The following is a 25,828-nucleotide window of genomic DNA, read 5'->3' on the forward strand; positions in this document are numbered from 1 at the left end:
GCATCTCCCATGCATTTAAAAACTGTTGGAACAAGAGATGTGGTGTTTCCTATAGATTATTGGTTTGAAAAATGAAAAAATAGGGAAAAGAATGAGGTTTTCTTGAGTTCTCTCCAGTAAAATTTTCAGGTGAAGTGAGTATAACTTAGCCAAAAAAATCAGGAGCAGTATCACAAGATGCTCAGGGGCAAGTGACCACCAGTAATAGACATACATTAAGTTAGAACAATGGAGTAACAGGAGAGAGGAATTCAACAGGAATCTCTTGGAAGTTTTCAGAAGTGGCTTAAAGAGAAAAAGAATCAGTTTTATCTTCTTCTGGTGCAGAGTAGCAAGCTAGCTTCTATCAGTACGATATTGCTCATAACTTCTATATTCCCTTATCTCCCCTCTCTCCTGCTCAGACTCTAGTAGTATCAACACAGCAACTAGCAAAGAAGGTCGAGAAAGAAAAGAAGCCACAATTTTCCCTACTTCTCACTGGCTACCACCTTGTATTAGAACCTAGTTAGCAGAGGGGAAATTATTTAAGACTAAGAAGAATTCCACTAATTATTACAATTAGACTGTAATTAATAAATCACAACTATGCAACTTTACATACAGTAAGAATATCTTACCCAGGGAAGCAAAGATGGTATGGGCCTTCCAGAGTTTTTACATTCAATGGGACAGATTGTTTCTACTGAAAAAGGTTTAAAAAATTGGTGGAAATAAAATTAATTTGTTTATTGTCACAAACCATGCCATGCTTGTTCAACATAATGGGTACATATGTTATCTTAATTTTACACATAGCACTTTTAATTTTTAAATTAAATTTCTTGTTGAATGAACTTGACTTTCTAAAGATTTCCTTCAGGAAATCCTCTGGTTTCTGTACTGATATGGATCAACGGCTTTCTGCTCAGGTAATTTTCTGAACTCTCTTTGAAATGAAACACTGGGTTAGGTCCACCATTTCTTCCTTATCTCTGTATTTCTCTTCTGCTTTGTGAAGAAGGCATGTGGGGGCACAAAATTTTCCAAGACCTTACCAATTTTTCAATGATTATTTACCTGTTCACATGAGTGACTGTCCAGCTGAGTATAGAATTTAAACTCAAAATTACCTTCCTTTAGAATTTTAAATTATTTTATCTGATGATGCTGTAAAAGGGTATATACATGGGTATATATATGTGGGTGTATACATATGTGTATATACATGGGTATACATATGTATAAGTACATATGTATACATATGTGCACATGTATACTCCCACATACAAATACATATATGTGGGTATGTATGTCTGTGGGTATATGCATATGCTTACATATATGTGTGTACACATATATACACACATATATGCATACATATATACACATATATACCCGTATACACACACATATATATGCACAGCTATGTACAATATGATGACATTTTGTTCAAAAATGGACTGCATATATGATGGGAGCCCCTAAGAATATAACATTGTATTTTTATTGCCCCGTTTTTATGTTTAGATATGTTTGCATATAGACAAATACCTTTTCTGCTACAGTTGCCTACATTATTTTGTACAATAACATGCTGTACAGAAGCAATAGGCTATGCCATTTAACTTAGGTGTGTAATAGGATATATGATCTAGGTTTGGGTGAGTACACCCTAAGTGATGTTCACACAACAACGAAATTGCCTAAGAGCCATTTCTCAGAATGTATCCCCATCATAAGGCAAGGGATAAATATATGTATCTAGTTCCCTTTGAAAGTGAACTTTGAAAGCTCTTTTAACATTTTCCCATGTGAAATTTCAGAAGGACGCTTTCAATATGGGTATTCATTCATTCATCTTGCATGGTACGCTCAGTATTATTTCACACATTGGTCTTGTTTTCATATCTAACCATATCAAACCTCAGGTATGTCTGGGGTTCTATAAGAAAGAAATTTTCCCACATAGAATTCTTCTTTGACTAGGTTTTGTACTGCAACTTTCTCCATTTTGATAGATGCATCAGTTTAAACACATTTACTTTTCATCTTCAGATATTTGTCTAAATTGTTTGTCACTAATGGCATATCCTCAATTTGCATTTATGTCTTAGGTTTAGTTACATCTTTATTTCCTTAATTCCTTTCACTTAGTTCAGAGAAAAATAAGAGAAAAAGTCATGTACTCATACTCAGTTTGTTATTTTGGTCCAAAAGTCTCAGAGCAGTTTTGTTATTTTTTTAACTCTTCTCTGAACTTTTTCACAGACTGAAGAGAGCAATACCACATTGTATAGAAGATATGCCCTGACAATACATTTTTTAAAATTGCTAGATCAGTGTGGATCAGTGTTTTATAATTCTTTTAAATAGAAGGATATGTAGTTTTGAAATAGTATTTTTATTCCTTTGATTTTTGCAGCTTAGTGGTCTTGTGATTTATAATAAAGCTAGACCCTGAAATTTTGGCCTGGTGGAAGTTAACCAAAGGAATGATTACTACCAGCCTGACAAAAATTATTGAAAAGCTTATTTAGTCCAGTTATGAAGAAGGATGAACAAAAGTAGTTCAAATTTGCCCTTTCTATTATAAACTAATGGCATGTAATTAAATTTCACCTCCACTTGAAACTTAACAGTGACTATTCTTTAGAATACTATGCCTAAATTGCACATATTGAAAATTTTAAATCACATTGGGCCAAGTCCCATTCTCTCCCTTGAACTCCACAATTTGATTTTTCCATTTCATGTTGGACAACATATTTAACACATCTAAAATTGTTCTTCTAATATTTCATCCCTGTAAATCCTCTTCTTGTGGCCTACCCTATTGCAGTAAATGGTAATCCCATTCTTTCTTTTATTTTGCCCCCAAATCTTGGAATGCTTCTTGCCTTATTCTGCCTTATATCTCATGCCCCATTCAGTAACAAATCTCTTTACTTTTACCTGTAGGTTGCACACAGAGTTCAAACATCTTACCACATACATTGCCAGCTCCCTTATCCAAACCATGGTTTTCTTCCCCCTGGACCATTTCTTCCCAATGGTCTCCCTACTCGGTTTTTGGCCCATCTCATTCCCTCCTTAACAAGCAGCGAGGGTGATCCTGCTAAACTATAAGTCAGATCATATCACTTCTTGGCTCACAACCCTGCAATGGTGACTATTTCACTTTTCAAAAGGAAAGATGAAATCACTACAATGACTTATAAGCCAGCATGATCTGGTTGTTCTCACATATTTCTCTGACTTTATCTCTTATACCTCTGCCTTGTTTATTTTGCTCTAATCATCTGACCTCCACACTTTGCATTAAGAAAACCTTATATGTTCATAGCTTTGGGGCTTTGCCACTTAGTGTTGCACCTCCCTATATACGTCTTTTTCAAATACATCTCATTTACTCTCATTCTTCAGGTTCTTACATAAACATTAGCTACTGAATAAGACCTTCCATGGGCACTCAGGTCAAAACTCAACTCGCATCTAATGTTTTCTATTTATCTTCTTTGTTTGTCCCTCATTTTTCTTCCTATGTTACTTATCTTGTTTTTTGTTTGTTTCCTCTAGAAGGATTTAATCTTCATGAAGGTAGGAATTTTTCTTATGTTTTGTTGATTTTCAAATCTCCAGCATCTAGAATAATAATTGGGACATAGTGGTACTCAATAAACATTTATAGAAAAAGGAAAAAATGAAGGGAGGAAGGCAGGGGGAAAATTGTAAGAACTTTATATTGGATTTCATTCTAAATTAGGTATGAAAGGAGGCAATTTAATCTATTTCTTAAAAGCCACCTTTAGTTTACTTCCAACAGAGAATATCTTTTATGGGAAATCACATATTTTTTAACAGTCTTTATTTTGGATTGGACACAGTAACAATAGCATATTCTACAGTTGTTACATGGGAGTAAAATCTAGAAATCATGTCTACTTGCCTGTACCTGAATTGAATATTGGCAAATCTATGAAAGGAATTTAGCACCTACCAGGCTACTCAGCATAAGTTGTGAAAAAAATTTATATTTTCAAAGGGAAGAATAAAAAGTTTTAGTTAAGAATCACTGTAGAACTTTTCAGGACCATGAAAAGGAAAATATCATTTGATTTTGAATTGGGCCATATTTTGATATTGATATATACATTCTCTAAAAATGCCTTCAAAATTTTCGAGTTCCCTCTCAATCCTGTTTTCCCCAGCTCTAACTCTTCTAATTACTTCCAACACATGGTTTACTCCTGACAATGGGCATGAATATCTTTGTTGAGGATAAGGAAATTATAGACAGAAATATTTAGACTGTTGCCAACATGTCTTATAACATCAAGTAAATGTCCAGGCTGCAACCCTTTAACAGACTCAGGATACTCCGAGAGGCTTTGCCAACTAGATTTGCTAGGTTTCTTATCACTTAATAAGAAAAGGCTGTTCTTGGGAACCTGGCAAGCCCACCTGATTACTACCATTGAACAAAACAGCACCATCAGAAGTCATATGTATACTTTGGTTTTAAATGACAGGCTTTGCTATCTTAGTCTTTATGAAATTAAAAGTAATGAAAATGATGACCAATCTCAAACATGCCTGTACTCTAACATGAGCAGAGCTGTATCATTTTTCCATCTGATTTATATATGTATATATATATAAATATCCATCTGATTTATATATATATATAAATATCCATCTGATATATATATATATATATCAGTATATCTCTTAAAATTTTGTTACACAATTTTTCTTCTTAAGTACTAAAAACTAAACAGACTTTGCTTCTTCCACAGTTTCCATTTGAATCAAAGTCATGGCTGACATTTCATCACTTGTCTTAAATGCCTCATACTCTCCTCACAGGCATTTGATTGCAAGATTGCTCAAACAGACATAAACATTCAGACTTCAGGAAGAAAAGCCTGAGAACCGAGAACAGAAGATTAGATTATTAGTGCTTTCTTTCAACCTTGATAGTGCCACTTTTGATGAAGGTTGGAAAATTCCTGGCTAAACTTCTTTCTGACTCATTCTGATTAAGCCAGAACATTTTCATAGTTAAATGTTTATACATCACCTAGAGACAGAAAAACTGCTCTTTAAACTGAACTTAAATAGAAAATAATAATAACAAGAATGTTCACTTGCAATTCTAGGAGATAAAGGAAATATTTGAGGGTGTGATTTTTTTGCTCTTACAGTCACTTATAAAATAAAGAAACTCAAATTCTCATTGAAACATAGCAACTCATGTGAGGTTTTTTGCCCTGTCTTAGAAAGCTAGAATTAGAGGCAAATGTACTTGTCTCTTACAAATTTGGAAACCAGAACTGCTAGTGGATTTAATCAGAGTATTTCTACTAATTTGAGCCAGAATTATGACAAGTGATTTTTAATTTAATTTACTCAGTAGGACTGCTGTATCATACTGATGATGTGAAAGGCTTATGTTCCAGTCATAAAAATTGGCTGAAATCCTTAAGCTGCCAAATAACTCAGCCTCAGAGGGACCATGTTGCTTTGAAAGATAGCAATGTGGGGATTTTGAAGTGTCAAAAATGAATGAGAAGTACCTTAAAGAAGCTAGCTGGTTTGTTATATGTATTACCTTATTTTTATCTAGTTACTAGACAATTTGATTGTCATTCCTAAAGTGCAAAATGCTTTCAATAATGAGATTTTAAAATTAGCTGCTGAGTGTGTTTACAGCCTTTTGATAGTGTCAGCATATGACAAAGGTGAGTTCTGAGAGGATAAACCAAGTTTTGAAGCCCAGGGGACTTAGAGCCTGGGCTATTACCCTTTGGCTTGCCCATTATTTTTCTGCACATGAATCCCCTGTTGACCTTGAATGAGACACCTGAAATGTACTGGGGAGAAAGAGATGAGAACTGGTCAGCTGAATACTAATTTGCTCTCTGCCACTTATTACCTCTGGCTTTTTGGCTATTACCACCAGCGCTCAATTGTGATGCTCTCTTTCTTGAATCAGTGCTCTCCATGTGGAGGCCCTATCAATGAATTCCTTAATTTTTCAACATCAGTGCAAAAGAGATGAAGAGAGGCAGATAATTATTTGAAGCTTCTACGGGGCGATGCACTATACAGTATGTCTATTAACTAGAGATTGCAATCAGAAGAGTAAATGATACCCATGCTTATATACATAGTTATCATTATTTATGAATATAGACTTGGGCTGCAGTAGCGGTTTAATGGATTCAGTGCTATTTATTAAATTGGTTTCATGTATTTTACTGGCCATGAGCTTAAATAATTATATTTTTAAAAGGATTTTCACAAACCAAAAATGATTTGCAGTTGCATTAATGGAAATAAGTAAATTGAAGACATCCAGATGAAGATTTTAGCTTAAGGAAGTGTTTGATGTTTGTACTCTAAGAATTTAGGGTGCAGTTGAGTGCACCCTGAAGAATTAAGAGTTAAGTTCTTTGGGTGCTTTTTGTTTGGTTTGGCTTCTTACAATTGATTTTTAAATTTTTAGAGGATATACTACTATGGTTATATTTTTGTGTTCTTTGTTGGTTTTTTGGTAATAAGGTCACTAAAGTGTACAAATATTCATGCAAGTTAGTATCAGACAGCCACGTTAAATAATTGGAAAATTTTGGTTTTATATTTTCACTGCTTTTAAACACTAATGTTGGTTGTGGCATTTTTATGATGTTTAATTACCTCATGATATCAATCACTATTGCACCTATTACTTAAATTATTATGCCACTAATGCAGACACCTTCACTTAAATAACTATAACCATGTCTAATAGATTGTCTGAAATGGATGTCAGATGATCTGAAGAGACAGAACATGGCTATACAAATCTTAGGTGAGGTAATGTGTGTGTTTGTGTGTGTGTGTGTATTTATGGATATCTGTTGGTTTGTGTGTTTTTAAGAAGTAGGAAATTTTGTAAGTTTTGGAAGAAATTGGAACACTCTATTTTGTCAATTCACTTTGGTAATCCCACAATATCCAGGTAGAAGTCAATAAATCTTATCTCTGAGAGAAGAAATAATAATGATATTTTACAACTAGGACACTGGAGCATTCTGGGATTAGCAAAACAAGGAAAGGACTGGAGAAAAAGGTATTACAAGGATCTGTCTGTCCCAAGAAATCAGGAAGCTCATCTTGGGGAAGAGAGAATAAAATGCTTGGTGAAGAGGAACATTTTGAATGCAGTCTACGTGGCACCATTCAAAGATCCATTATATCTTCAGCTGAAAGAAAGAGTGGGATTTATGTCTTTTTAAAATCATCTCTCTAATCAATAAAACAAGATTTATGTTATTTAATGCAGAAGCTTTCACAATCTGAGAGAGCTAGTCTTTTTCTATGTGGGCAAGAACACAGAGAGAAAAGCAACAAGATTGGTGTGGTGCAAGCTACACAGATGATAGAAGGGATGGAAGACGGAGAATAATAAACATAGAATGGACCATGACACTTTCAGGAGAGAGGAGGATACCTGAGAGCTTTGAAGTTAGGGTGCTGTTACTGGATAATAATTTAGAGTCATTGTGAAATGAATTAATACCTCTGATTTTAATGATCTTTCTCTCTAATGCCTCCTGTTCCTTACCTCCTTAACCAAACATAAGTTTAGTTGTTGTAACTTGAGGAATAAAAAGTTAAAATTATTATTGCTGTTTTTCCAAATTTTCAGTGAACATTTCAAAATTTCCAACTGAGTATGTAAATATCAATTGACAAAAAGCATTTTTTGTTGCTGAAATGATACAAATTTACATATAATTTTTAATGTTTCTGCTTCATTGCACTCACTGACTTAGAACCTTCACTAAAATGTTGGTTAAAAATAATGAGAGTGGGAAACCATGTTTTATTTCATATTTAAGTGAAATTACTTTAACATTTCATTGTTACATATGTTTGCTAATTTTTTTAAATATGCCTTTTATTAAAGTCAAGAAAATTCTCACTTGTTCTTAATTTTTGTACTAAATGGATGTTGGATTTTTGCATCTAATATTTCTGCATCGAATGAAATAATGTTATGATTTTTCTGAGTTTTTGTGTTGACATAGACAAATTCATTGATAGAGTTTTCTAATGTTAAGAAATTTCAAATTCCCATAATTCTATTTGTCAGAATTAAATACAAATAAGTACTTTTTTGGGTAAAAAAGTATAAGAAGTTTTTACATTTGTATTCATAAGTAGAATTGGCTTATAATTTTCCATTCACATCGAAAGTTGTTTTCATACAGTTTGAATCTTTCATACTAGCCATATAAACTGGCTTGGGCAGAATTCTTTATTTTTTTCTATATTTTGGAAATATCATGTTTAAGCAATGTTTATGTAAAGCATTTAGCTGGATTTTTTTAAATTTTGAAGATCTTTTTCTTTTAACTGAAATGGTTAAATGTAGGCAATTATCAGAATTAATATTAAATATTTATAACTGAATTTATTTCTTCTATAGTTTGTGAAAATTTTTAAAATTATCATTCTTTTTGGCTTTATTCTTCCTTTTTTGTTTTGTATTTTTAATTGATGTATCATGCCTGTAAATATTTTTGGCATACCTGTGATTATTTTGATGCAAGTATACAATGTGTTACAATGTGTAATGATCAATTCATGATAATTAGGACATCTACAATTTAAAATATGTATCTTTTCTTTGTATGGGGAACACTACAATTCTTCTAGCTAGTTACAAAAATAAATCATTGTTAACTGTCATTTTCTTACTGTACTATTGAATACTGCAACTTACTCCTTCTAACTATATTTCCCTGTTTCTTGGCTTCTATTAAATAAACTGGTTGTCCTATACTATCTTTTAAATATTCTATCCAATAGGTTGAAAGTTACATATTTTAATCAGTATATTTAATTGTAGATTTTGATTAAAGCACAAAAAATGAAATATGTAATATAATTGCAAAGAAAGGTGCTAGTATAATAATACAGAATTTTAAAGAAATTGTCTGAAATATTGTTTCAGAACTTACCAAAGCCTATGCTGAGGTTTTTCAAGGAAAATGAGAAGAAGATTTATGAAGAAAATTTATCTGGCTAGGGTGCTGTGACTTCCACACCCATCCCCAAGAGAGAAGGGATAGGGATTTAGCTTTTAGCTTACACCCAGTGAAAGGGCTTCACCAAGACTATTACAGCTTTATCTCTTCCCTCTGCTTTACTAGACAGAGGTAGGCCTCTGCCTTCTGTTTGGGAAAAGTAGAGCATGAGACAGGTGGGAGAGTGAGAGACCTAGTGGAAGAGGGAAGTCAAGTCCTTGTGGCAGTAAGTCAGGTCTGGCTTTCAATGCATTGGGGTAGGAGACACGAGTTTCCTTTGAACCACATATAGGCTATGTGTGAGTGGACCTGCTGGAAGTGCTGTCATCAATGCTATCAGAGAGGTATGATGGGAAGCATTAAGTCTCTCAAAAAGTGATTAAAATCAAGTCACTGGGTTCCTAAGGATTGCCATGTCAAGGACAAGAGTCAAGATTCCCCAAGGACTGGAGTCTTTATGTAAGCCACAGTTTCTTTATTCTCTTACATTGTTGCTTTTATACCACATTGTTTTTATGTTTGACAGTCCCTATTCTCTATTACTTTCCATATTTCTTTGGGAATCTTGGCAGATTCCTTCTCCCACATATAATTCGAAATAACATGAGCAAGTTCAAAAATTCTCACTGAAATGTTGATTGAAGTTTTCTTAGATTGTATATTAACTTTTATTATATTTACATTTTTACTTAGTGTTAGCACACAGGCTGTCTTTCCATTCATTTAGGTCTTGTTTTATGTGCTTCATAAATATTTTTTTTCTTATGGCCTCCTCACTTTTTTCATTTGTTGTAATTGCATTTATTTCCATGTTCTGTTTAGCTACTGTTGTTCTTGCAATAGGATTTTCCACATGCAGCAATTTGGTAATGCATGCCCCAGGGAAGCAATTTTTATTTAGAAAGTCTCTCAGGAAATTTAAGTTCAGATGTTCTTGGGGTTCAGCCAAGAACAGGTGTGAGCCTCTTTGAACAATACGAATGTGGTATGTACTAACCCATTGTAAGACTACAGGGCAACCTGTCATTTATTTCCTTCTCAAAGATTTACTGAATACTTATTATTATGTGCCAGGGACTTCCCTAGAAACTGAGATACTGTAAGTACCCAGGGTATATCCAGATATTGGAATACAGACAAAAAGAACTGCTAGAAAGAAAATCTTGGCTTTATTTAGCCTGTATTTTCGCAAAAGAGATCGATAATAGAAGATCTAAGTAAATTGTGTACTGTGTCATAAGGTGTTAAAGACTAAGGAGATAAAGAAAGCAGGGGAAGGAGATAAGAAGTAGTGGAATGGGCTGAAGTTCCAGGTAGAATGCATCATCTACGGACGATAAGAGCATCAAGAGGTGGGTAAGTAAGAGAGGTGAGAGAGTGAGACAGGTCATACAATGAGTTTTAGATCCTAGTAATAATTTTTACTTTCAGTCCAAATAAGATGGAAAGCCACAAGAGAGTTTTCAGCAGAGTGGTGAAATGATATGACCTGGGTTTAACTGCATTCTTTTGGTTCTGGGTTGAGAATAGATAAAAGAAGAAGTAGCACTGGCTCAGATAAAAGATGAGGGTGGTGGAAAATGGTAATTTTTGGATCTGTTTTGGAGGTAGAATGGGAAAGACTGACTGACTGGATTAATGTGTGGTGTAAAAGAAACAGAGAAGTCAAGAATAACATCAATGCTTTCAGTCTAAACATCTAGAAAGATGGAGTTGCCATTAACTTAGGTGGTGAATACCGTGGGGAAACCAATTTGGGTCAGGAGCTCAGTTTTAGACATCCTATTTAAGGAATACCTGTTAGAAATCAAGTCGAGATGGTGAGTTGGTGGTTGTTGAGTGTGAAAGGTAGGGACCACAAAAGATATCATAAATATGGGAGCTATCAGAACACAGATGGTATTCAAAACCATGAAACTGAAAAAGATCACCTAGCAAGTGAGCACTGATAGCACAGAGAAGAGAATCAAAGACTGAGCCTTGGAGCAGTCTAACATTTAGCAGTGATGAGGAAGAGAATAATTCAGTGAGAAGAGTCAGGTGCAGGGACCAGAAAGATAGAAAAAACAAACAAACAAAAACAGCCAAATATGTTGTGATGTAAGCTAAGTAAGGTAACTGCATCAAAGGGGAGAGAGTGATTAACTGCAGCAAATACTGCTGATAAATCAGTTAAGAGGGGGAATGAGAATTGATGATTGTCTTCAGCAGCATGGACTCTATTGTGACTTTGATGACAGGAGTTCGGTGAAGTGACAGAGGAACAAATGGATTACTGGATTGAATTCAAGAATTTGATGAGAAAAATTAGAGAAAATATAAATGATTCTTTTATGGAGTTTTGCTGTAAATAAGAAGAGAGAAATGGGACAGTAACTGGAGGAGGAAGAGGATAAAGAAAGTCTTCTTGGAGATAGGAGAAATTACAACATGCTTTTGTCTGCTTAAAATAGTGAACCACAGGAGATGAAAAGAATAAGTGTAGTGTTGTATTTGAATGACTGAGAAAGAATGAGATGTAATTTACACATGAAAGGAATGGCCTTGACTAAGAGTGAAGACACACACAAAGAATATGGACATAGTTGCAGGCAGGTGGGCAGATATTACAATAGGAGCTTGTAGAATTATTCTTCTGATTGCTTCAATTTTTTATTGAGAAAAGAACCAAGGTCATTAACTGAAAACAAAAATGGTAAAAGGTGTGCTGGAGGTTTGCAGATAGAGAAAAATGAATGCAACTGTGACTTAGGAGTAGGACTGTTTCAGCTCCAATCTGTGAATACTGTATGAAATATCACTGATTGTCCACCCTCAACATTATCCTCTCCTTCTGCCTCTTTTATGGGTTTGCAAATTTTAACAGATTATCTTCTGGAACATCTAGGCCTTCTTTGTAGCTAGGTATGTCTCCTTTTACAAGTGTAGCCAATGAGAATTAGGAAAAAGTGTTGTTTATAACTTCTGGGAAAATTGTCTGATTAAGGAGAAGCTGTATTCTTTCTCTTTGCCTGCTCACTGTTGTACTATTGCTTAGATTGCAGATGTAATCCTTGATTGCCTGATATTTGAGTATACTAATTGGACCATGAACTAAGAGGTCTAGGTTTTTTAGAAAGTAGAGGCTTAGACAAACTTACGTGCTAATTTATTATTCAGGGGAGTGAGAGTAAAAGGGAAAGTGAGGAAGAAAAGCAAATATAAATTTGTTTCTGATTCATCCACAGCTTAAGAAGAAAATACAGCTGGTTCTACAGTCAGGGGAAAATCCATAACAGGCAAGACAGGAACAATTTCTCTGCCAGCTTCTTGCTACCTGCTGTCTCTAATTGGCCAAACTTCTCACGGTGGGGTGCCCTCTCCTGCCCATGTCTAAGTTGTCTTGTCTGGCCCCTCCAAGCAGGCACTGGGAAGCCATAGCCTCAGTATGACAGGCTGAGCCACACATGGGCAGTAGAGCTGATGAGTGACCGCTTCTCAGGGCATGATGGACACTCTGACAGTGTGTGGCCCTTATCCCAGGACAGGCAGAGACAAGCAATAGTGGGAGAAGATAAGAAGATGGTGATGACCAGGCTCTGTAATTGTGGGGACTTTGTGACTTGTTGCTGAGACTGTTCTGTCCAGGAGCTAGGGCACAGAGTCATGGGCTCTTGGTCTTATCCTGCTGTTATAATCTAGGGAGATCATAAGGAAATTGTGTGTCTCCAATCCTTCATTTGTTTCAAGACAACATTTTATGAGGTTAGTAAAAATGACTGGAAATAATGTTCTATTAATTCTATTAATTCAACGAAGTTTGAGCACCTTCTGTGTTTACTTCCTCTCAGTTATATATTTATCTAATAGTGTATTGCTAAGAAATACTTTGGAACATATTCATATAATAGATGGATTCTAGATTCTAGATTCTAATTTCTAGATTCTAATTCTAATCTAGATTCTAGATTCTAAACATGGAATATTCTTACTGCAATGACAGTGAGTTGAGCAAATGTTAAATGATGCAAGTTCTTAAAACAAAGTGCTGTAGCACTTACAGAGAGACCAGGATATCATGTTGATTAAATTTACTTCAGCTTGGTCATCAAATAGGGAAATCAACTTTAAAATATTCTGTTTTGTAATTAGTCAAAATGAAAAGCCTTCCTCTCTTGATCTTTATTCATGTTCTATAGTATTTTGAAAACTAAAAATAAATAGCCAAACCAGTAGATTCTACATGGTTGAAGGTAGAAAAGGGAAGGAGGCAGTCTCACTTTTCCCTATAAAAAATGGTATGTGCCAAATGGGCAGCAAAGAGAATAAGAGGGATGACTCAGGTCACCCGGGGCTGGGCTGAAAAAAAAGAGGAGTAGAGCTCGAATGGGTCTTTCAGAAAGGACACATGTCAGATAAGGTGGCGGGTTGATAGTGGCATGACAGAACTATTTAAAATCCTTTCAGTAGGCAGAAGAAGAAATCAATTAATCTGAGTCATGTGGTTTGGATGTTAAAGGCTGATATCCTGTCAGTGTTGCTATAGGCTCCCTGGAGAGATATTTTGGCTCTTGGCAAAGTGCTATTGTTGACCTTATTGCCTGTAACATTCAAAGGCTTAGAACAAAAACTGACCAGAAAAAAAAGTGAAAGGCTAACCAAGAGATTTGTAGGTCAGAACATAGCAAGTGTCTGTTATTCATGTTAATGGAATGGAGATATGACGTAGATAATAAATAGTCATTGCTTTAGTTAGGACTAAGTTTGATCACAAATGACAATAAACTCAAAATTAAAGGGGGTTAGTCACAATAGAAGTTTATTTCTCACTCACATAAATGTCCAGAGGGGGAACCCAGGCGTGATATGAATATGATGGTCCATGATGTCATGGGAGCAGGCTTCATCTGTCTTGCTGCTTGCCATGCATGGTCTCCATACCCAGGGATTACATGGTCTCACATGGCTGTTTCAACTCTAGCCATAAAAACTATTTCTGACAATAAGAAAGACAGCAGGAAAGGGACAGGCCATATCCCTGACCTTTAAAAATATTTCCAAGAAGATGTGACCTATTTATGTGTACATACCATTTCCAGAACTTCGTTATCTACTTACACTTAGCTGAATGGTCAGACAGAAAGTGTAATTTTTGCTTGATGTTACCAGATGCCCAGCTAAAATTTGGGGTTCCTATTATTGAGAAAGAAGGGAACACAACCTTGAAAGGACAACCAGCAGCCTTTGTTCCAATCATCTGAGCCACTGGCATTTGGTTTTCCAAACAATTTTATAATTTTGAACAATATATTTGCATTGTAATTTTTAAACTTAATATCAAAATTTATTTTTTGTTCATTTAACCCACTTACTGAGCAGTACAGAATTAAAATTATAATTTCATATAGATATTGACATTTCTTTTTTTTTCTTTTCCTTTATAATACTTTAAGTTCTAGAGTACACGTGCACAATGTGCAGGCTGTGAGCCTAAAAATCATGGATTTCCCATTCTTTCAGCAGTAGTCTCTCATTGTAGTGATGTCTAAGTTATGATTTTGAATGTGTAAAAGAAATAACATTTATTTACCACTAGAGTCCTGAGTCTATTTCTAAATTACTGTCTTCTATTTTCTTAAGCATTTGTTTGCTCACTCAGTGAATATCTGTATTTGTATGGCAATATAGGCTAGAGAAAGAAGGTAAGTAAGACATACTCCCTGCTTCAAGAATTCTATTTTCTTCAACAAGCATAAGATGCCTACAGTGTGCCAAACACTGTGTTCACAGAGTACACAACAAGACCCTGATCTTTGAGGAGCTCTCTAGTGATGGTGAAGGGAGCTGCAAACAAATCTATAGAATTTCACAGGATAATCTTGGGAGCAATGGGATATACATGTATAGGGAGTCAAGAGTCAAATAGAGGAAATAATCTGTTATGCAAATAAGTACAGCTTATTAAATACCTTAATAAAGTTATATGCTAAAGAAGAAGTATCCAATATTTTTAAAACATGACTTTTCTTTTTAAAAAATGTAGAGTTAGCTTTTACTTTTACTTCTACCTCAGGTAGTTTTACAATTTTAATCTGTGGCCATTTGTTTTCTTTTTTTTTTTCCTCTTGTTGACAATCCTTCATCTCTACTTTCATAAGTACAGGTGAGACCTCATTACATTTTGAGGAACTGTCCTCCCACTTTCAGAACATGAGGAGGGGTGAGCTTGACTTGCTCCCCGTGCTAATTCTGAATTGAGCATGTGCCACAGACTTGGATGAGTAAAGCCCATCCTCTTGACAAATGAGCCTGGTATGGGAATAGGCGCATCACCAGAGCCAAGCCAATGAGACTTAATTAAGGACCTTCATTGCACAAGGTGGAAGGAGCAGCCATTGTTCTGCTAAACTAAGAGGTTCGGAAGAATTAAATCTGACTTTGATGGGTGGTCACCCTCTGAAAAGAAGCTGAGTAAGAGGGATGGGAACCAGCCACAGGTGGAGGAGAGTCAGAGCCTGAATAGAAGCATGATTGAATTCCTTGACCTAGCCATACTCAAAGCTAGTTCTAGCCCTATATTTTCACTTTTATTTCACAGGAAGCTATTCTGGGAGGCTTAAGCCAATGTAAATTGGGTTTCTGCATTTGCATATAAAAGACTTCTGAAAAATACAGTGAGTTGAAGAGAACATAATGAGTGAAGTGGCCAACACCTGATACAGTGTTTAAGTGTTTATAATCATTCCTACTTCCACCCTCTACATAAGGGCTTCCCCAGCAATGTTCCTTGTAAATAGGCTTTTCTACAAACCTAACGATTTCATGAGAAATAGCTTGTTGAAGAGCATTGCTAATTATATCAATCTCTTGAGGCTACGTTTTATTAAAATCACTAATAAATCTTTCAGTAAGGATCCTGGTAATGGTATTTAAAAGCAGTGTCCCTCAATTTTATTTATTTATGGATACCATATTTGCTAATAAGCTCCTATTTTGAGGAATATATTAATAGTTTTTAAAATCTTGCTATTCAATTTCACTTGGAGGAAGATTCTAGGTCACAGGTTAGTGATAATATTTAAGTGCTTTGTGGTCTTTGAGTTTGGTTCCCAGAATGAGAAAATGGAAAAGAAATCTCTCATCATCACCTAGACAACCTCTTTCTTCATAAAGCCTAAGCCTCGTTAATATATTTTGCTGAACTTTTGGAATGAATGTCATAGATGTTCAGAGTTTTGACATATTAAAGATGACTACTATTCTGGATGGTGAACATGGAGCTACATAAAGTCAGTTGGAAAGGTGTAGTTCATCACAAAATTGTCAAAGATTCCAGTCAGATTTTGCTTTAACTATAATACCAGAGTGCCAAGCCACATTTGGAAAAGTAGCATCATTTCTTATATTATTATTAGAGCAATTCCTATATTTTAAAACATTTAATTTATTTAAGAAAAAGACTGACATAAGGCAGATAGAAAGGTATTTCGGAATTAAAACATTTATTCTCATTTATATTCTTTTTAGCAATTTCCTAAATACATGTAGTGTCGAAAAAAAACATAATATTTATAATTAACTGTATCAGAAATCATATGATATGTGTTCTTTCATTTGACAGTGAATTATATAAGAGATTTCAAATACAGTACAATATTAGATATGCACTAAAAATCATCATAATAAAAAGATTACAATTGATATAGTATTTTCTTAGAGCTCAATCATTACCAGATTCCTGGTCAAAGTCCTTTTGAATCAGAAGTGTAATAAGTTATCAATTTTTAATTTCTTTTGGAAGCCATAGAAGCTCTATTATCAGTTTTTGAAATCTGAGTGTGGTACTCATATCCTGTCATTCTTTTTCCTCATTATTGAGGTCTACCCTGAGCTCTCTAAATAAACCTGAAATATCTTCCACCTGCTATGTACTCTGAGCCCTCTATTTCAGCTCTGCATTATTCCAATGGCACTCTCATCATTGTATAATATGCTAAACAGCTTGTTTATTTTTACTTTTACAACTTTTTCCTAGAACACAAGTAATACAATGGCTTGGAAATTTGTTTGTTTTGTTCACAGCTGTGTTCCCACTGTCTAGAACAGTTCCTGACTCACAAGTGTTAAGGAACACTTGAGGCATGAATGAATGAGTGAACAGAAAGTATGATATACATCTCTGTTCAACATTTCTTGTTCTCACAATTTCTAGAATAATCTGACACAACCATTATCTTGTGCGTCAATGAAATTATGCTTGTGGAATAATTTGAGAGGCCCATAAATAGCTCCACCTGAAATTTCTTCTTCAGCAATGCTTAAAATTAAACTATTAGTGATCTCCCCCTTCTTCTTTTCTTCTGCCTCTTTCTCCTTCTCCTTCTTCTCTTTGTTTTTAATTAAACAATCAGTTTTTCGGGGAGGTGAGGCACTGTCTGGTAAAATTAAAATACATTTTGGAAGGGTAACAAACTCCATACCTCCCTGGATTACTAGTATAACGTTCTAAATGGCCTTCCTGCTTCTACTTTTATCCCTCCATAATCTTAGCCCAAAACCAGAACAATGTTTTTAATATTACAATAGATTGTGGATCTTCTATGCTCAAAAATATTCCACAGCTCCTCACTTCCCTTATTTTAAAAGCCTGAATCTGTGCCATGCTCTATGCAGCCCTGTGTGATCTGGCACCTGTTAGCTCTGACTTCATCTCCTGTTACATATCTCCCTGCTCGCTGTGGGCCTCTTGATGTCTTTGAGACATTTTTTGGTATGTTAGTTTCGTCTGTTCTCCCTCTGCTCTTATGCAAGTACCTTCGTGGCTAACTCCTTGCCTCTTTAAAGATTTTATTTACATGCTTCATTTTCACTGAGACCTACCCATGCTATGCTTTTCAAACCCCCATATGCCACTATGTAAGGCCCTTACCTCGGTCTACTTTTAAAATATTTTCTAAAACATATGTCAACTTTGAACATAATATATAATTTACTTATTTCTGATGTTTATCATTTGTTGTTGGTCTCCCCCTATCAAGGTGTGGATACTGTGAGGGTGGAGGTCTTTGTTAGTTGGGGTACAAATGTACTCCAAGTACCTAGAACAGCACTGATTACATAATAGCTATTCAAATCATATTTGTAGAATGAGGAGATATATAAAATTTCATCTCCAAAGGACAGGAAAATATTAACAAAGCACAGAAGCCTCAGATGCCTTACAAAGATGGGTAAAGGATAAAAAAAAAAAAATGTGTAAAGGATCTATATTGTACCTGACCTGCCAGCCAGCAGACTCCGAGGCCAATCTGGCTAGAAATTAATTTAGATCCTGAGCTTGTGATATGATCATCTAAGCATTTACCAACTTTATTTTACCAAATTCTCTATCAACTAGAAAGAAAATACACTGTAGCAGGCTTTGTCTCTATCAAACTACCATACCAAGGCATGTTTAGGATCGAGCCAAAGTGAAATATGCTTGTTCCCTAATGGGAACTCCTTTAATTCCACTGTCTTGAAAACTCTCAAATGTCATTCAGCTACTGCTGTGTGCAGATGACCTTCCTTTAAAGTGTACCCATAAGACAACTGAAAGAGTTTATCAGAAGCATTGCTGTATCATCACAATGCTATTGACTGCTGATAAGCCTGACAATAATTTGGGTCATGGACAGACCTTCACCAGGGACTTAGAGAGAAAGGCCAAAGACTTTAATTGACATCATTGAGCCCCACATTCTCACAGAAACTTCTATAGTAGGCAGTATTTTGCTCAGGGTTGTACTGATTAGAGATAACAAAATTAAATTGAAAACTTTTATTTTCTAGAGAAACTTTTGGGAGCTACTAGTGACAAATGTACTTGGGCCTCTCTAAAAGACCCTCCTGAAACCATTAGATATATTAATATTTGTTTAGAAAGTTATTAAAGGAGTCCCCAGGAAAAGAAACTATTAGCAGTGGTTATTTTTGGAAATAGGGAAGTTTGCAGTCAGAGAAAGACTTTTTATTTTATACATATATTGTACTGTTGGAATTTTTGGTAGGAAATTGGATTACTTTTTAAAAAGTCATCAACCTATTTTACAGTGAACTCAGTATCTGTATGTGCAACTTGAAATCCATGAAAACGTTATAGAATGGTTAAAAAAAAAAAAAAGCAAACAAAAAACCCCACTAGACCAGAAGCTTTATTATGCAATCTTGGGTTATGATCCCTAAGAGGCGGGTCATGATATGTCCTGTACTTTGTAGATATAGACAATTCTCATCCTAAAAATGGCCTTTGTCCCAAAAGTAATTTACACTTCAGTGGCTTGGAACATGAAATGTATTTTTCCCCTGTAGAATCAATTTTGCACAGGTGGTCTAATTCCATTATAGTTCTCTATGTAACTCAAGAAAAAACATTTACATGTCTATGAAGAAAAATGCTAATAAATCTGAAAGAATGAGCACATATTAGCCATGTTTCAGTGGAAGAAAAGTATTTCTAGGTTCCAGTATGGAATGCTAGGACAACACCTCCCTCTCTATATTGCCATAATTAAGATGGGTGAGGGAGGTCATCTCTTTTCTGTGGCTCTCACTGACTGCAATAGGAAGGCTTCCAAGAAGTCCAGCTTCCCTGAGGTGATGCTTTCCGACCAGAGTAGAGAGCTCAAGAATCAGGGTGGAGAATCTGGAATAGTATGAGAGAATAAGAAGTAGGACTCAGCCCTGAGATTTTAAGAGGAAGGAGACCAGAGAGGTAGGCCAGGGACTCAGCATGGAACAATGGAGGAGTGGAGCTAACCTTTCTTGAACCTTCATTTCCTGGATACTCACTACTGCTCAGTGAGCCTTGTGTGTGCCTGGGAGCACCTCTAGAAGTAAGTAAAGAGGGAGAAGCAGCAGTCCTAGCAGCCCTCCGAGAAGGAAAACAGATTTCTCTTGCCCTTTCCTCCCACCTTTTTTACTATGATGAGATTGATACCAGGATGTTAGGGAAAAGCAAGGATGATGGGAATAAGGGGACTGAGAATAAGAAGTGTGTGGGAGGAAATAACTGAACAGGTTTCCTTTTCCCTTTTTCTCATGTAATTCTGCTAGTTTCAGCTGCCAGCTTAAAATTTATAAAGAGCTTAACCCAACGTTGGAAAGTGAGGAGAAGGAAGAGAGTGAAAAGCAAGGGCTTGGGACGCTGGTGAAGAGGAGAAACAAGGAAGAGACCCAACTCCCACTGCTTGAACAAGTGTGGGAGAAAGTCATTTTCTCTTCTTTCATCAGCCATGTCCTCTGCCATAAGACCCCAGTACTAACACCTTTCCAGTCTTCCCAGATTTGTAAGCAAAAAAGGTAGAGAAAAAACAAAGAAGGATATTAATACTTTTATAATTATAATAATTCACATTTATTTAGTACTATTTAGTAGATATTTTTCTTTATGTGTGTTAACTGGTCTAAACATCATAATGATCATGTAGTAGTATAGGTATTTATTATTACTTTCTTTAATGGTTGAGGAATCTGAGGCACAGAGAGATTGCATAATTTGCCCAGGGTTATACAGGTGACTTAGAAGATGCAGATGCTCATTTGTATTCACCAATTCAAGAGGGTTAGAGGAAAATCAAGGACTGCTTCAATTCCATGTCAGTGTGTGTGAGTGGTGTTGTCACAGGTCTAAGACATAAACAAGACAGTTCTATTGTAGAACTTTTTACATGCAAGAAGAATTGTGCCAGAACAGAAGTACCTAATTCTACGCTGAGATGGTGTAACTTTTCATAGGTTTTTTAAAGGCAGAAAACATAATGAAAAAAACTGAATTGTTCAAAAAATTGTAAGTAGAGTGAACAAATGAGCCTGGGAAAATAGACTCTGGCAAATGTTCCAACAGGCTTTTATCGTTAGCATAGAGCAATAATCACGGTGGAAATGATGGAAGCCCCATTGCTTGAATGATGTACAACTTGAGAATGATCAGGTGAGATAATGGCTTTTCTCTATTTCATATTGCTTGAGCCTTGGAGGAAACACATTCACTATAAGAATTGAGTTGCATTAATTCACATTTTACTCATTTATTTTAGATCGTGTTACTCTTAAATCACTGACTACTAAATTTTGCTTAAATATTTTCTAAATATATTTTCTGTCTTAAGTCACTTAAAAAATCAGCATTAAAAACTAGAAGAGTAATTTTAACCTTTAGGTTACCTCTGCAGTTCACAATTTTAGACTTGGATTGAAATTTACTAGAATAATAGAAAACAGAATTGGGGTTTAATGAGTATATGTAAATCACATGTAAATGTGAGTTATCGCATTAAAAAAATTACCATCACTTGCCTGATGGAATAAATTAAAAATAAAAACAAAATATTTACAAAGCAAATAATTATATTAGGAATTAGATGATGCCCACTGTGGTATATCTTTCTGGAGCATCTGTTTTCACTGGGAAAATGTTAATACTAACAATGATGATTTCCAATAAATAACCATTTATTGAGCATAAACCTCCCAGGGCAAAACTGTATGAAATACTGCCATTGTTTTCTTTTCTACTTTGCCTCAAAGATGAGAGCTGTGGACAAAACCATCCACTAATTTATCTGCTACTTACTCAAATAGGTGTTATTTCACATTCTAAGATATTAGTTAATCTTAGGGAAGCAATTTAAGGAAAGTTAGTATTAATAATTATTGTTTGTGCTTTTGCTCTATGCAAATTATATTTGGAATATTCACAAAAGGACGTAAAAATAGTACTGACTCTGTAAATTTCTGACCACAATAGGAATCTGAGCATGGAGTTGATAATTAGACAATGTAAATTACCTACTAAGCAAAGAGGATTCCCACCAATCCTATGGGAGTGGTTGATTCAATTCTTACAACATCCCTAAAAGTTTATTGTCCCCATTTTGTAGAGGCAAAAGAAAAACAAACATAGATAGGCAAAAACAGGAAATTAAAAAATGTAACTACATTATATCATTGACATTTTAATTCAGTGCTGGTTACTGGGCATGAGGGAGGGAGCCTTAACTACCTTTCTGGCTCAGAAGAGTATTTGAGTGAAAATAATTCTGAACATAATTGCCCAGAAGCATAGACAAAAATCTGGGAACATGAAGTCTCAGGACATATCAGCAAGGTGAGGCTAAAAATTAAGGAAATCCAAAAAAAAAAATTACCTGTTGGTTATGGCCGTCCAAATGAAGTTATTTCAGAGGCACTGGGAAAATTGCCAGACCTACTTTCCCAACCCCTCTGCAAAAGAACTTGCTTGCTCATTGACACCTGAAGCTCTTAGTAAAGCGTGAAATCTTTCTTTCATACAATGCATAGTTATTGATCATCTATGAAGTGATAGGCACATTTTTATTTTCATTTAATCTTTGTACTCATATGAGAAATTATGATAAAACAGAATCTCTTTGATGCTTCCCAGGAAGTAGACTCTGAGAAGATTGGTGTACAAAAAATGTATTAGGAAGTATTCTGGAAATAAACACCTAAGGAAGGGAAGAACCCTGAACAGATGGAAAATTTGGATATAATTTAACATTAACAAAGATCTCTCAGAACCCTACACAAAGTTCTCAAACTGGAATGAACGTTGAAAGTTGTTCCTAGTTGTGGCAAAGGGGCTGTGCATTTATAGCCTTGTGTTGACTAGTCATTAGAAACAAGCCACCTTGGGAAGGGGCTGAGATATCGGACAACGTGATGCTTCTCAGATAACACAATTTCTGAAGAGGGCTGAAAGCTGAAGCAGCAGGGCATGTGAATTAGTCCGTTTTCGTGATGGAAAGAAATACCGGAGACTGGGTAATTTACAAAGGAAAGAGGTTTAATTGATTCACAGTTCCGCATGGCTGGGAGACCTGAGGGAACTTACAATCATAGCGCAAGGGGAAGCAAACACGTTTTACTTCACTAGACAGCAGGAGAGAGAAGTGTGAACAGTGAAGGGGGAAGAGTTTTTATTAGATGATGCTCACTGTGATGTATCTTTCTGGAGCATCTGTTTTCATTGGGAAATTGTTAACACTATATGTTAATACTTACAAAATCATCAGATCTCCTGAGAACTCACTCACTATCACAAGAACAGCATAGGGGAAACCACCCCATGTTCCAATCACCTCCCACTGGATGCCTCCCTCAACACGTCGGGATTATGGGGATTACAATTTGAGATAAGCTTTTTTGTGGGGACACAGAACAAGCCATATCAGCGTGTAAGTTTTCACCTCTGAAAGAGGAATCAAGACAGCACTGAGCCTTGTCAGACACATTCACTATTGGAGGTTGTGCCTAAGTTGCCAAAGTTTTGGGAAAGTTTACCTGTGAACTCAAATTGGTGTTCAAATATAAGCAGGTGGTGTCAGACACAATTAACAAATTTATTTGGAGAAGAAAGAGCAAAATAACTCTGTCATTAGAAGGAGGGAACATTGGCTAATGTGTGAGTGAAAGAAGGAAAACAGAAAAGAAAGAAAGAAAGAAACCTAAAATGGGTTATTTTGTTATTCACCATGAGAATGGTCTTTTTTTATGTTAGATGAAAGCATTTTCCCCCGGTCTAGGAAAATTCCAGGTGGTTCCAAACTTCCTGAAGATTGGCCTTGTAGTATTGAGAACACCAAATATGGAATGCCATATAAATATATAGCTGTTTCTGATGAGTTACAGGACACCCTGCAAGTTGTCCAGGCTTCTGACTTGTAACTTGGATGCATGGATTTGGGTATACATTAAGGTCAAGTGGATTTCCTCCAGGGTTCTACCCTTCCAAAGGGTGAAAATAAGTTTTTTTGAGAGAGTACTCTTTGTGAAGACTTTTAAAGTCTCTTACTTCTTTTAGAGTTTGACATGAGAAGTATATAACCCAAAGATAAGTGTGATGTTATCACACTTCTCCATATTTGTGACTGGCAAAACCTTCTGGAGACTGGCAGTATTTAACAACTCTATTTTTATTAATTCTCATAGTTCCAGAAAAATCTTCATTACAAAATCTCTCGAAGTAATATTGAAATTTCATGTTCATTATATACTTGTAGATTATAAAAATTGGAGAGTATTTAAATTCAGAACATCAAGAAATGCCTTTATAATCTTGCATAAAGACATGCCATTTGCTTATGTAAACCATGACATTAATTCTCTCAATTGAAAACAACATTCACAAGACCGTTTTTTTCAGGCTGAAAAAGGAATTGCAAATTTGTAAAACCAATGTTCCTGCCTGTAAAGATAAAACCTCAAAATAATGATATGGTGATAACTTTCTCATGATTTGGTAAGTTCAGTTGGAGTCAGAAGCAGAATGTTTATACCTTCAGAATTTACAAAGAAGCTGTAAGTGCTAACTCATGCTCACATAATACTACTTAACAAATTCTTATGTGATAAACCCAGTAAGGGCAAAGAAAGAAAAAATGAATGTGGAGAGAACACTAAATGTCTTTATTTCACACTTAGCAAATTTAACTGTCCTCTCCAAATTAGCACCAGATTTTTCCTCGGTAACACCAGAGAAGGTATTTTGCCCTACATTTTAGCACATACAGTAGGAAGGAAAAAATGACAAATACTTCAAAAATGCTAAGATGATTCCATTTTATTTATGGTATTTCTCGTCCTTTGAAAAAGGATACACACACACACACACATATATACACACATATATACACAGACACACATATATATACAAATTCCTTATATATTCTTCTAATTTATTTAATTTTTTTTCTGACAGAGGATAAAATAATGAACTTACTCCCAGTGTTTACAAAAGTGGCACGGGATTATTGTTTTTACATAATACCGAATAGTGTATAAGGGACGTTCTTTATGTTGACAGTCCGTTTGCTCATTGTTTGGACTAGTGTTAACTCTCTCAGTTTATTGGTAGTCCAAATATCAGCAATTTAAATCCATTTTATAGGTAGACTAGTTTATAATGGCTTAAATTAATTGAGGCTGAACATTCTTAAAACTGTGGCTAAAGTTCCGTTTTGACTCCATTTGACCCAGAAATCTGTCTCATCAAAAAATAGGCAATTACCTCTCGTGCCTCAGTCCATTCCACCCATGGCAAATAGGCTGGGTCACCTCCTCATGGGAGCCACAGTGTTAAATCCAGATCATGTAGTAAAAGTAGACCATGCCTGTTTCTTTCCAGTGTTCTCCTAGCCACAATAAGCTGCTATACTATCTCATATGAAGACAGAAAAATCCCTTGCTCAGTTGGAAAGGACTTACAAACACAGTCAAAGGGCCACAGCTCATTGCTCTGAGAGACACTCCTCTATCCACCAAAAAGTGACTGCACCTGCAGGTCAGCTGAGGCCACTTAAGCATCTTTAGTTCTTTGATCACTGACAAGTTGCAGGACTCAACTACCTTCTATTCTACACATATCCTTATATTTTTGGGCTTAGTCTTTTGCATTTCAATACTCATAATAATCCTAGGTGCTTTGTAACCTATAAAATGAATCATATAAAACTCTGTATTCTTAGTTCTCCCACGACCACATTTATCTGCACCTTTATGCCATATCTCCAATCTGCTTTCATAGTTAGATCTTGCACTTGGCCATCACCTGCACATAATATCCTGCCTTTAACCTTCCTCACTCAGTTTTCCCAACTCTCTTATTCTTCGTTATTTTTTTGGACCCCCTTGTTCCTTTCCCTTGTATAATTTCTCTCTCTCCCTTAAACCCTTCCAATATTCACATCATTCCTTGTACTTCACTATGTGCCAGTATAATCAACTAACAG

This window comes from Piliocolobus tephrosceles, chromosome 2, assembly GCF_002776525.5.
Source record: "Piliocolobus tephrosceles isolate RC106 chromosome 2, ASM277652v3, whole genome shotgun sequence".
NCBI lineage: Eukaryota > Metazoa > Chordata > Mammalia > Primates > Cercopithecidae > Piliocolobus > Piliocolobus tephrosceles.